The sequence below is a fragment of the Hemitrygon akajei genome, unplaced genomic scaffold (genome assembly GCF_048418815.1).
Source record: "Hemitrygon akajei unplaced genomic scaffold, sHemAka1.3 Scf000065, whole genome shotgun sequence".
NCBI classification, from domain to species: domain Eukaryota; kingdom Metazoa; phylum Chordata; class Chondrichthyes; order Myliobatiformes; family Dasyatidae; genus Hemitrygon; species Hemitrygon akajei.
Genome location: NW_027331951.1, coordinates 4,773,472 through 4,784,803, shown reverse-complemented (window position 1 = coordinate 4,784,803; position 11,332 = coordinate 4,773,472). Strand labels below are relative to the sequence as shown.

At 52.4% G+C, this 11,332-nt stretch overlaps 1 protein-coding gene across 1 annotated transcript in view; it reads left to right on the top strand.

Annotated features, from left to right (window-relative positions):
- Positions 1–650: 650 nt before the first annotated feature.
- The window catches only part of LOC140721934 (NACHT, LRR and PYD domains-containing protein 12-like), a 76,890-nt gene continuing 66,208 nt past the window's right edge, over positions 651–11,332 (top strand). The window contains exon 1 of the mRNA XM_073036756.1: positions 651–951. The gene's annotated coding sequence lies outside the window, so the exon portion shown is untranslated. The remainder of the gene's footprint in view (positions 952–11,332) is intronic.

Here is an 11,332-nt window from a genome sequence, read left to right as displayed (position 1 = left end):
TACCAGTGACAGTTGTTGTCCTGTTTGCCGCCAGTTTCCAGCACCTTATGTTTATCTCAAACTCGAACCGTCTGCAGTTGGCTTGAAAATATTCTTCAAGGATTTTCTTTTTAAATAAACCGGTCCAGGATACCTTTCCCGGGAAAACGTCTGGCCATTTGGAATGGCCGGAAACCAATTCCACAAGTATTACCGGCGGGGTGAGAACCAACAAACATTGCTTGTGAAAAGAAACCCGCTGTTAACCGTGGGCGACGGGGTTTCTTGTAATAATAGTTGTCCGCATGGAACTGCAATAATCTCTAGTGTTAGAGTTAAACAATTCCCCTGAATCGAGAGGCGCTGAGGAAATCGTTGACCAGATTTATTACAGTTGAGTGTGAATATATATGGTCGGAGGTGTTTGGATTAATTTCAGCAGAAAGGCGGCTCCCCGCAACTGAACAGGTGAGTGACGTTGGAGCTGAAACTACCTACGCCGGGCAGTCCTGTTTAGACACAGGGGGCAGAAACTCAGCCCCTCCCAGAACCCGGGCTGGATCAAATTCTTAGCCTGGGACTGGCTGGGTTAAACAGACAAACTCCGCCCCACTGGTTGCGATGAAAGAAAAAGGAGGGATCTGGGCGGAAGTCCGACAGAAAGTTTAACGCAGCCTGTTTGTTTGCCTCTTTAAGGTTGCTACATTGATCCCACTCCCGCCTCCTCCAGCAGTCAGACCCGTCCTGAGCCGGTGAGAGTTAGTGTGACCCGGACCGCGGCAGTCCCGCTCTACCCCGGCTCACCCGGCCCTGTCCATCGGTTCACAGCCGAATGTCCTCGGGAGCAGCAGCATAGACTCAACTCTCCGTACAGGGAGAACAAACCGGTTCCCGGACCATTGTCCGTCACACCCGGATATCAGACTGTTTTTCCGGGACCACACTGAACACCAACCGGTTACGATATCAGAGGTAAGTGTTGTCTATTATTCTGCACAAGCACAACTATTCAGCGAGGCGAGGCTTTGTTCGGGATCGGGAGTGAATTTAGTGGGGGAAGGGAGTCCTGACGTGTTCGTGCTAACGAGTCAATTGTACAAATGGATTAAGAGAAGCGAGCTGGGTACTACTGAGTGAGAGCAGAAGGAATCTTTCACCTGGTAGAAACATATGAAATATCCCACGGGGCAGCGACGCGTCACCGATCTCTCTCGAACAAGAGAAAACAGCAGAAAATGGAAATCCGAGCAACACGCCAACAATGCTGGAGGAACTCTGCAGGCCAGGCAGCATCTGTGGAAAAACAGTCCAGTCACCTTGGAGGCCACAGGTAGTGTTTTTACATCGCGCCATTGGTTCCACCGCTCTTCCCTGTAGCAGAAAGGGTTAAATACAATATTAAACTGCCTTCACATTTGAACCACAGTGTCTTGTCGAACCGGTTGGATAGGATTTCAGCGGAACGCCGCTCCCTGTTCTGAGGAACGCGCACTGACGGGCAGCCGCTTACACACAGACCCTGAGCACCGAGTCTCACAGAACAACAAGCCCCACCTTCCAAATCAGTCAATCATCTGCCCTCTTACCCTTTCCACGCCAGTCCTGATTAAGGGTCTGGTTCCGCAATGTCGTCTGTTTACACCTATCCATCGATGCTGCCTGACCTGCTGAGTTCCTTCCAGCATTCTGTGTGTTGCCATGGTGACGAAAGTTCCGTGTGGGGCGGCGGGCGGGGCCCACAGAAACGGCCCACAGTACCCACATTGTCAGCATGTTCTTGGGGAATTAACTTGAGAACAATTCAACTTGTGATATTTATTTCCAATATTTATTTCCAACTAACCAGTTGTCTGTGCTTTGCATCAGCGAACAAGGAGATATTTGTGTTTTTTTAAGCTACTTCTGCTGCTGGTGCTCTTTGTGTTCCCGCTGTTTTCTGTTTGCACTAGTGACATTTTCCACCGGTCAGGTGAAGTTTAAGATCAGCGCCCAACAGTTTCAAAGCAAGGGTGCGAGATGCAAACAGCAAGCACCTTCTCCGTTTCCGGAATTTCCCATTTTAGAACAATACATCTATTGTTCCTGTGTCGATTGAGGGTGTTTTGAACGCTTCTCCACAATGGCCAGTGGAGGCAAAGACGGCTTTGAAGTGATGCAGGGATCCACATGGGGGAATACGCAATGAAATTTTAGATCAGTTCAGCCGTGATCTCATTATCTGCACAGCAGTTTCGAGGGGACGGGTGGTCCAATTATGGGTTTTGTTGCGTTGACTGGAAAAACTCTGACAATTCAATTAATGTAAGCTTACTAGTATGTGAAGGGAGATATTATTGTATTTATATAGTTGAACTGAACACAAGCGGTTTGCTTGATTTAATGATTTGCGTTCAACTTTGTGTGTTAAACGTCTGCCCCAGCTGTATTAAGGTGTCGAACTTCTGACTCATTCAGTGAGCTAGCCAGCACAGTCCGGGACCGAGGGACGCGCTCCCCGTTCCCTATCCCTGACTCTACAGCCTCCACATCTGCCGCGCGCACCAGCTCACCGCCCCGCCCACTGCGGTCGCGCGCACCATCTCACCGCCCCGCCCACTGCCCTCGCGCACCAGCTCAACGCCCCGCCCACTGCCCTCGCGCGCACCAGCTCACCGCCCCGCCCACTGCCCTCGCGCGCACCAGCTCACCGCCCCGCCCACTGCCCTCGCGCGCACCAGCTCACCGCCCCACCCACTGCCCTCGCGCGCACCAGCTCACCGCCCCGCCCACTGCCTTAGCGCGCACCAGCTCACCGCCTCGCCCACTGCCCTCGCGGCGCACCAGCTCACCGCCCCGCCCACTGCCCTCGCGCGCACCAGCTCACCGCCCCGCCCACGGCCCTCGCGCGCACCAGCTCACCGCCCCGCCCACGGCCCTCGCGCGCACCAGCTCACCGCCCCGCCCACGGCCCTCGCGCGCACCATCTCACCGCCCCGCCCACTGTCCTCGCGCGCACCAGCTCACCGCCCGCACACTGCCCTCGCGCACCAGCTCATCGCCCCGCCCACGGCCCTCGCGCGCACTAGCTCACCGCCCCGCCCACGGCCCTCGCGCGCACCAGCTCACCGCCCCGCCCACTGGCCTCGCGCGCACCAGCTCACCGCCCCGCCCACTGCCCTCGCGCACCAGCTCACCGCCCCGCCCACGGCCCTCGCGCGCACCAGCTCACCGCCCCGCCCACTGGCCTCGCGCGCACCAGCTCACCGCCCCGCCCACTGCCCTCGCGCACCAGCTCATCGCCCCGCCCACGGCCCTCGCGCGCACCAGCTCACCGCCCCGCCCACTGCCCTCGCGCGCACCAGCTCACCGCCCCGCCCACTGCCCTCGCGCACCAGCTCACCGCCCCGCCCACGGCCCTCGCGCGCACCAGCTCACCGCCCCGCCCACTGCCCTCGCGCGCACTACATGTGGCCAAAACATTGGAGCTTTTCAATACTCCTGGTCAGCAGTCTGCCTCTACTTCTTCAATTTGGCTTGTCCGATCTTCTTGCTGTCTGATGTACTCTTAACACTTTCCTTCAGCACCTAATTTCAAAGTCGTCGATTGTTTTGTAATCAGCCTCACTAACAGTCCAGCTCTCACAGCCATACATCGCAACTGGAAATACCATAGACCCGACACTACGGTTCTTCGTAGACGATGTTATGTCTCTGAGCTTCTGAATTTTATCTAAATTTCCCATTACTGCCCTGTCCGGAAACAAGAGCTATTTAATTTACCGGCTGCAGTTACCAGCTATAGAAATCTTTGAAACGACAAAATCTGTTACTGTTTCCACTTCCTTTCCATTTATTACCTCGAAGTTGATAGGGCTGGCTGGTATACTTAATATTGAGGAACAAGTCAACTTTCCCACTTTCTTCTTTCACGTTCATTAGAAGCTTCCACAGATCCTTCTCACTTTCAGCCATTGGAGTCGCATCGCCCGCATGTCTGAGGCTGTTAATGTTTCATCCGGCAATTTTACATTTCCTCCCTCGGAGTGTCCGGCACCCTGAGCCCATAGGCTGGCCCTGGACTAATTCCACTTATTCCACTTACTGTTATTTAATTATTTATGGTTTCTATATTGCTATATTTCTACACTATTCTTGGTTGGTGCGACTGTAACAAAACCCTTTTTCCCTCGTGGTCATTAAAGTATGTCTGTCTGTCTGTTGATTACAACACTTTGAGTCCTCGATGCCAGCATTGCTCATGATGTGTTCAGTATAGGAATAAAAGAAGCAGGGTGGTCGTATGCAGCCTTATCGCACTCGTATCCCAATCCTGAACCAGTTTGTTGTTCCGTGGTCAGTTCTAACTGTTGCTTCTTGATCTTCGTACAAGTTTCTCATAAGGCAGATCAGATGTCGAGGTATCCCCATTTCTTTAAGGATTTGCCACAGTTTATGTGGTCCACACTGTTGAAGGCTTTAAAATATTCAATAAAACACAGATAAATACTTTTCTGGAATTCTCTCGATTTCTCTGTTATCCAGTGTAAGTTAGCAATTTGGAGCACAGCACAACTACCTCTACCTCTTCTAAAACCAGCTTGTACATCCAGCAGTTGTCGTTCCGTTTATTGCTGGAGGCTTGCTTGCATTATCTTAAACAATACCTTGCTAGCATGTGAGATTTGTGAAATTGTTGGAAATATGACATTCCTTTACATTTCCCTTCTTGGAATTTGGGATATAAACTGTTCTTTTTTTCCAGTCTAAAGGCCATTTTTACGTTTACCAGATTGCATGCAAATTGCACGCAGCACTTTTACAGCATAACTTTTAACGTTTTAAACAATTCAGCTGAACTCCTGTTTCATCCTGCAGCCTTATTATTGGCAAAGTTTTCAATTCGACTTCACTTTCCAGAATATCTGGCTCTAGATCGATGAGGAAGTCACTGCAGGTGTATTTGCTATTGGGATATTTCCTGTACAATTCTTCTATGTACTCCTGCCATTTCTTTTTGATATCTTTGCTTCGATATAGTCCTTCATTTTTTTGTCTTTTCCTATACTCATTCTTGCATAAAATGTTCCTTTAATTTCTGAAATCTTCTTGAATAGATCTCTTGTTTTATTTTTCCTCTAATGTTGGCTTCTTCAGCTTCTTTGCATCGCTCCTTTGAGGAAGTTTCCGTATCTTTCCTTGATATCTTCTTGAACTTTGTGATCAGTTGGAGGTATTTGTTCCAATCTCCATTGGCCTTCACGTCTCTTCACTGCTCAGCCTCCGCAGAAAGCCAATTTGCTTTCCCGGCCTCCTTTGTGTTTGCAATACTTCTTGTTGGCACCTCTTGTATAACGATCCTCACTTCTATCCATAGTTCTTCCGGCTTTCTCTCCACCAAGATTAATCCAGAAATCTGTTCTTCACCTCCATGTCATGTTCTTGAGGGATGCGATCAACATCAAACTTCTGGTCCGTAGCTCTTCCTGATTGTCTTCAGTTTCATTCTGAATATTCCAACAAGGAGCTCCTGGTCTGAGATTGTCAGAGACCAGAGGGACTGATGAGTTCACTCACAGCGGCAACACGGGGCCGTGAAGGGGTGTTTACCACGCTGTCCTTCAACAGTCAGGGCACTGAGTGCAGGAGTTGGGAGCTCCTGGTCTGAGAGTGTCAGAGACCAGAGGGACTGATGAGTTCACTCCATGCGGCGACACGGGGCTGTGAAGGGGTGTTTGCCATGCTGTCCTTCATCAGTCAGGGTACTGAGTGCAGGAGTTGGGAGCTCCTAGTCTGAGATTGTCAGAGACCAGAGGGACTGATGAGTTCACTCCATGCGGCGACACGGGGCTGTGAAGGGGTGTTTGCCACGCTGTCCTTCAGCAGTCAGGGTACTGAGTGCAGGAGTTGGGACACTATTCTCTTTGAGATAACATGAGCCGCGCTGCCCAGTAAGTCCCCTGATTTAACCCTAGTCTTGTCAAAGGACAATTTACAAGCTGCCCGCCTGCACGTCTTCAGACTGGGGTGAAAGCGGATCACCCGGAGGAAACCCATGTGATCACGGTGAGAACCTGCAAACTCTCAAAAACTTTCAAAAGTTGAAACCGGGTAGTTCCAACTGTAAAGAGTTGTGTTAACCACTATGGAGCCTTTGTAAAAGTCGTTGGCGAGACTGTGTTTTCAGGACAAAGTATAGTTCCAGCTACTATGTTTGAAAAGGCTTGATTGAAGTGGAAATAGTGCGGGGAAGATTTGCGAGTGTGTGGTCAGGGCTAGAAGGCCTCAGTGCTGGGAGAGGATGCCACTCTATGTCTTTACTCCCTGGAGTGTAGGAAACTGAGCAGCAACCTTACAGAAGTGTTTTAATTTATGAAGGGCAGTGAAGCCTCCCTAACCCGTCACTCAGAGCTCTCTCTCCCATTCCCTTATTCGTGATCCATCTTATCCTCAGCGGGCAGCAATTTCGCAATTTCCCACAACTTCACCACCCCATTCCCCGTTCCGCCAGTATTGAGTGAATCACTGGCCAATTCTCCCAGTCCTGTCACTCCTGATCCCCGCAGCTCCCAGTGCCCTCGCTCCGCCCTTATTGCCGTCCACCTCATCCTGGGTGGCGGCCATTTTGTGCTCGGTACATTTGCCACCCGACCATCCAACGTCGTCGAATACGTAGCAGCCTAAAGCTCATTATCCGCTCACTCCTCTCGCCGTTCATTCAATCCTAACCATCCTCAACCATCCCTCCTCACCATCCTCAACCATACCTCCTCACCATCCTCAACAATCGCTCCTCACCATCCTCAACCATCCCTCCTTACCATCCTCAACCATCCCTCCTCACCATCCTCAACCATCCCTCCTCACCATCCTCAACCATCCCTCCTCACCATCCTCAACCATCCCTCCTCACCATCCTCAACCATCCCTCCTCACCATCCTCAACAATCCCTCCTCACCATCCTCAACCATCCCTCCTTACCATCCTCAACCATCCATCCTCACCATCCTCAACAATCCATCCTCACCATCCTCAACCATCCCTCCTCACCATCCTCAACCATCCCTCCTCACCATCCTCAAACATCCCTCCTCACCATCCTCAACAATCCCTCCTCACCATCCTCAACCATCCCTCCTCACCATCCTCAACCATCCCTCCTCACCATCCTCAACAATCCCTCCTCACCATCCTCAACAATCCCTCCTTACCATCCTCAACCATCCCTCCTCACCATCCTCAACCATCCCTCCTCACCATCCTCAACAATCCCTCCTCACCATCCTCAACCATCCCTCCTCACCATCCTCAACCATCCCTCCTCACCATCCTCAACAATCCCTCCTCACCATCCTCAACTATCCCTCCTCACCATCCTCAACCATCCCTCCTCACCATCCTCAACCATCCCTCCTCACCATCCTCAACAATCCCTCCTCACCATCCTCAACCATCCCTCCTTACCATCCTCAACCATCCCTCCTCACCATCCTCAACCATCCCTCCTCACCATCCTCAACAATCCCTCCTCACCATCCTCAATCATCCCTCCTCACCATCCTCAACCATCCCTCCTCACCATCCTCAACAATCCCTCCTCACCATCCTCAACCATCCCTCCTCACCATCCTCAACCATCCCTCCTCACCATCCTCAACAATCCCTCCTCACCATCCTCAACAATCCCTCCTCACCATCCTCAATCATCCCTCCTCACCATCCTCAACCATCCCTCCTCACCATCCTCAACAATCCCTCCTCACCATCCTCAACCATCCCTCCTCACCATCCTCAACCATCCCTCCTCACCATCGTCAACAATCCCTCCTCACCATCCTCAACAATCCCTCCTCACCATCCTCAACCATCCCTCCTCACCATCCTCAACAATCCCTCCTCACCATCCTCAACCATCCCTCCTCACCATCCTCAACCATCCCTCCTCACCATCCTCAACCATCCCTCCTCACCATCTTCAACAATCCCTCCTCACCATCCTCAACCATCCCTCCTCACCATCCTCAACCATCCCTCCTCACCATCCTCAACCATCCCTCCTCACCATCCTCAACAATCCCTCCTCACCATCCTCAACCATCCCTCCTCACCATCCTCAACAATCCCTCCTCACCATCCTCAACAATCCCTCCTCACCATCCTCAACAATCCCTCCTCACCATCCTCAACAATCCCTCCTTACCATCCTCAACCATCCCTCCTCACCATCCTCAACCATCCCTCCTCACCATCCCCAACCATCCCTCCTCACCATCCTCAACAATCCCTCCTCACCATCCTCAACCATCCCTCCTCACCATCCTCAACCATCCCTCCTCACCATCCTCAACAATCCCTCCTCACCATCCTCAACCATCCCTCCTCACCATCCTCAACCATCCCTCCTCACCATCCTCAACAATCCCTCCTCACCATCCTCAACCATCCCTCCTTACCATCCTCAACCATCCCTCCTCACCATCCTCAACCATCCCTCCTCACCATCCTCAACAATCCCTCCTCACCATCCTCAACAATCCCTCCTTACCATCCTCAACAATCCCTCCTCACCATCCTCAACAATCCCTCCTCACCATCCTCAACCATCCCTCCTCACCATCCTCAACAATCCCTCCTCACCATCCTCAACAATCCCTCCTCACCAGCCTCAACAATCCCTCCTCACCAGCCTCAACCATCCCTCCTCACCATCCTCAACAATCCCTCCTCACCATCCTCAACAATCCCTCCTTACCATCCTCAACAATCCCTCCTCACCATCCTCAACCATCCCTCCTCACCATCTTCAACCATCCCTGCTCACCATCCTCAACAATCCCTCCTCACCATCCTCAACAATCCCTCCTCACCATCCTCAACCATCCCTCCTCACCATCCTCAACAATCCCTCCTCACCATCCTCAACCATCCCTCCTCACCATCCACAACCATCCCTCCTCACCATCCTGAACCATCCCTCCTCACCATCCTCAACCATCCCTCCTCACCATCCTCAACAATCCCCCCTTACCATTCTCAACAATCCCTCCTCACCAGCCTCAACCATCCCTCCTCACCAGCCTCAACCATCCCTCCTCACCATCCTCAACAATCCCTTCTCACCATCCTCAACCATCCCTCCTCACCATCCTCAACCATCCCTCCTCACCATCCTCAACCATCCCTCCTCACCATCCTCAACAATCCCTCCTCACCATCCTCAACCATCCCTCCTCACCATCCTCAACCATCCCTCCTCACCATCCTCAACAATCCCTCCTCACCATCCTCAACAATCCCTCCTCACCATCCTCAACCATCCCTCCTCACCATCCTCAACCATCCCTCCTCACCATCCTCAACAATCCCTCCTCACCATCCTCAACAATCCCTCCTCACCATCCTCAATCATCCCTCCTCACCATCCTCAACCATCCCTCCTCACCATCCTCAACAATCCCTCCTCACCATCCTCAACCATCCCTCCTCACCATCCTCAACCATCCCTCCTCACCATCCTCAACAATCCCTCCTCACCATCCTCAACAATCCCTCCTCACCATCCTCAATCATCCCTCCTCACCATCCTCAACCATCCCTCCTCACCATCCTCAACAATCCCTCCTCACCATCCTCAACCATCCCTCCTCACCATCCTCAACCATCCCTCCTCACCATCTTCAACAATCCCTCCTCACCATCCTCAACAATCCCTCCTCACCATCCTCAACCATCCCTCCTCACCATCCTCAACAATCCCTCCTCACCATCCTCAACCATCCCTCCTCACCATCCTCAACCATCCCTCCTCACCATCCTCAACCATCCCTCCTCACCATCTTCAACAATCCCTCCTCACCATCCTCAACCATCCCTCCTCACCATCCTCAACCATCCCTCCTCACCATCCTCAACAATCCCTCCTCACCATCCTCAACCATCCCTCCTCACCATCCTCAACCATCCCTCCTCACCATCCTCAACAATCCCTCCTCACCATCCTCAACAATCCCTCCTCACCATCCTCAACCATCCCTCCTCACCATCCTCAACAATCCCTCCTCACCATCCTCAACAATCCCTCCTCACCATCCTCAACAATCCCTCCTTACCATCCTCAACCATCCCTCCTCACCATCCTCAACCATCCCTCCTCACCATCCTCAACCATCCCTCCTCACCATCCTCAACAATCCCTCCTCACCATCCTCAACCATCCCTCCTCACCATCCTCAACCATCCCTCCTCACCATCCTCAACAATCCCTCCTCACCATCCTCAACTATCCCTCCTCACCATCCTCAACCATCCCTCCTCACCATCCTCAACCATCCCTCCTCACCATCCTCAACAATCCCTCCTCACCATCCTCAACCATCCCTCCTTACCATCCTCAACCATCCCTCCTCACCATCCTCAACCATCCCTCCTCACCATCCTCAACAATCCCTCCTCACCATCCTCAACAATCCCTCCTTACCATCCTCAACAATCCCTCCTCACCATCCTCAACAATCCCTCCTCACCATCCTCAACCATCCCTCCTCACCATCCTCAACAATCCCTCCTCACCATCCTCAACAATCCCTCCTCACCAGCCTCAACAATCCCTCCTCACCAGCCTCAACCATCCCTCCTCACCATCCTCAACAATCCCTCCTCACCATCCTCAACAATCCCTCCTTACCATCCTCAACAATCCCTCCTCACCATCCTCAACCATCCCTCCTCACCATCTTCAACCATCCCTCCTCACCATCCTCAACAATCCCTCCTCACCATCCTCAACAATCCCTCCTCACCATCCTCAACCATCCCTCCTCACCATCCTCAACAATCCCTCCTCACCATCCTCAACCATCCCTCCTCACCATCCTCAACCATCCCTCCTCACCATCCTGAACCATCCCTCCTCACCATCCTCAACCATCCCTCCTCACCATCCTCAACAATCCCCCCTTACCATCCTCAACAATCCCTCCTCACCAGCCTCAACCATCCCTCCTCACCAGCCTCAACCATCCCTCCTCACCAGCCTCAACAATCCCTTCTCACCATCCTCAACCATCCCTCCTCACCATCCTCAACCATCCCTCCTTACCATCCTCAACCATCCCTCCTCACCATCCTCAACAATCCCTCCTCACCAGCCTCAACCATCCCTCCTCACCATCCTCAACAATCCCTCCTCACCATCCTCAACAATCCCTCCTCACCAGCCTCAACCATCCCTCCTCACCATCCTCAACAATCCCTCCTCACCATCCTCAACAATCCCTCCTCACCAGCCTCAACCATCCCTCCTCACCATCCTCAACCATCCCTCCTCACCATCCTCAACCATCCCTCCTCACCATCCTCAACAATCCCTCCTTACCA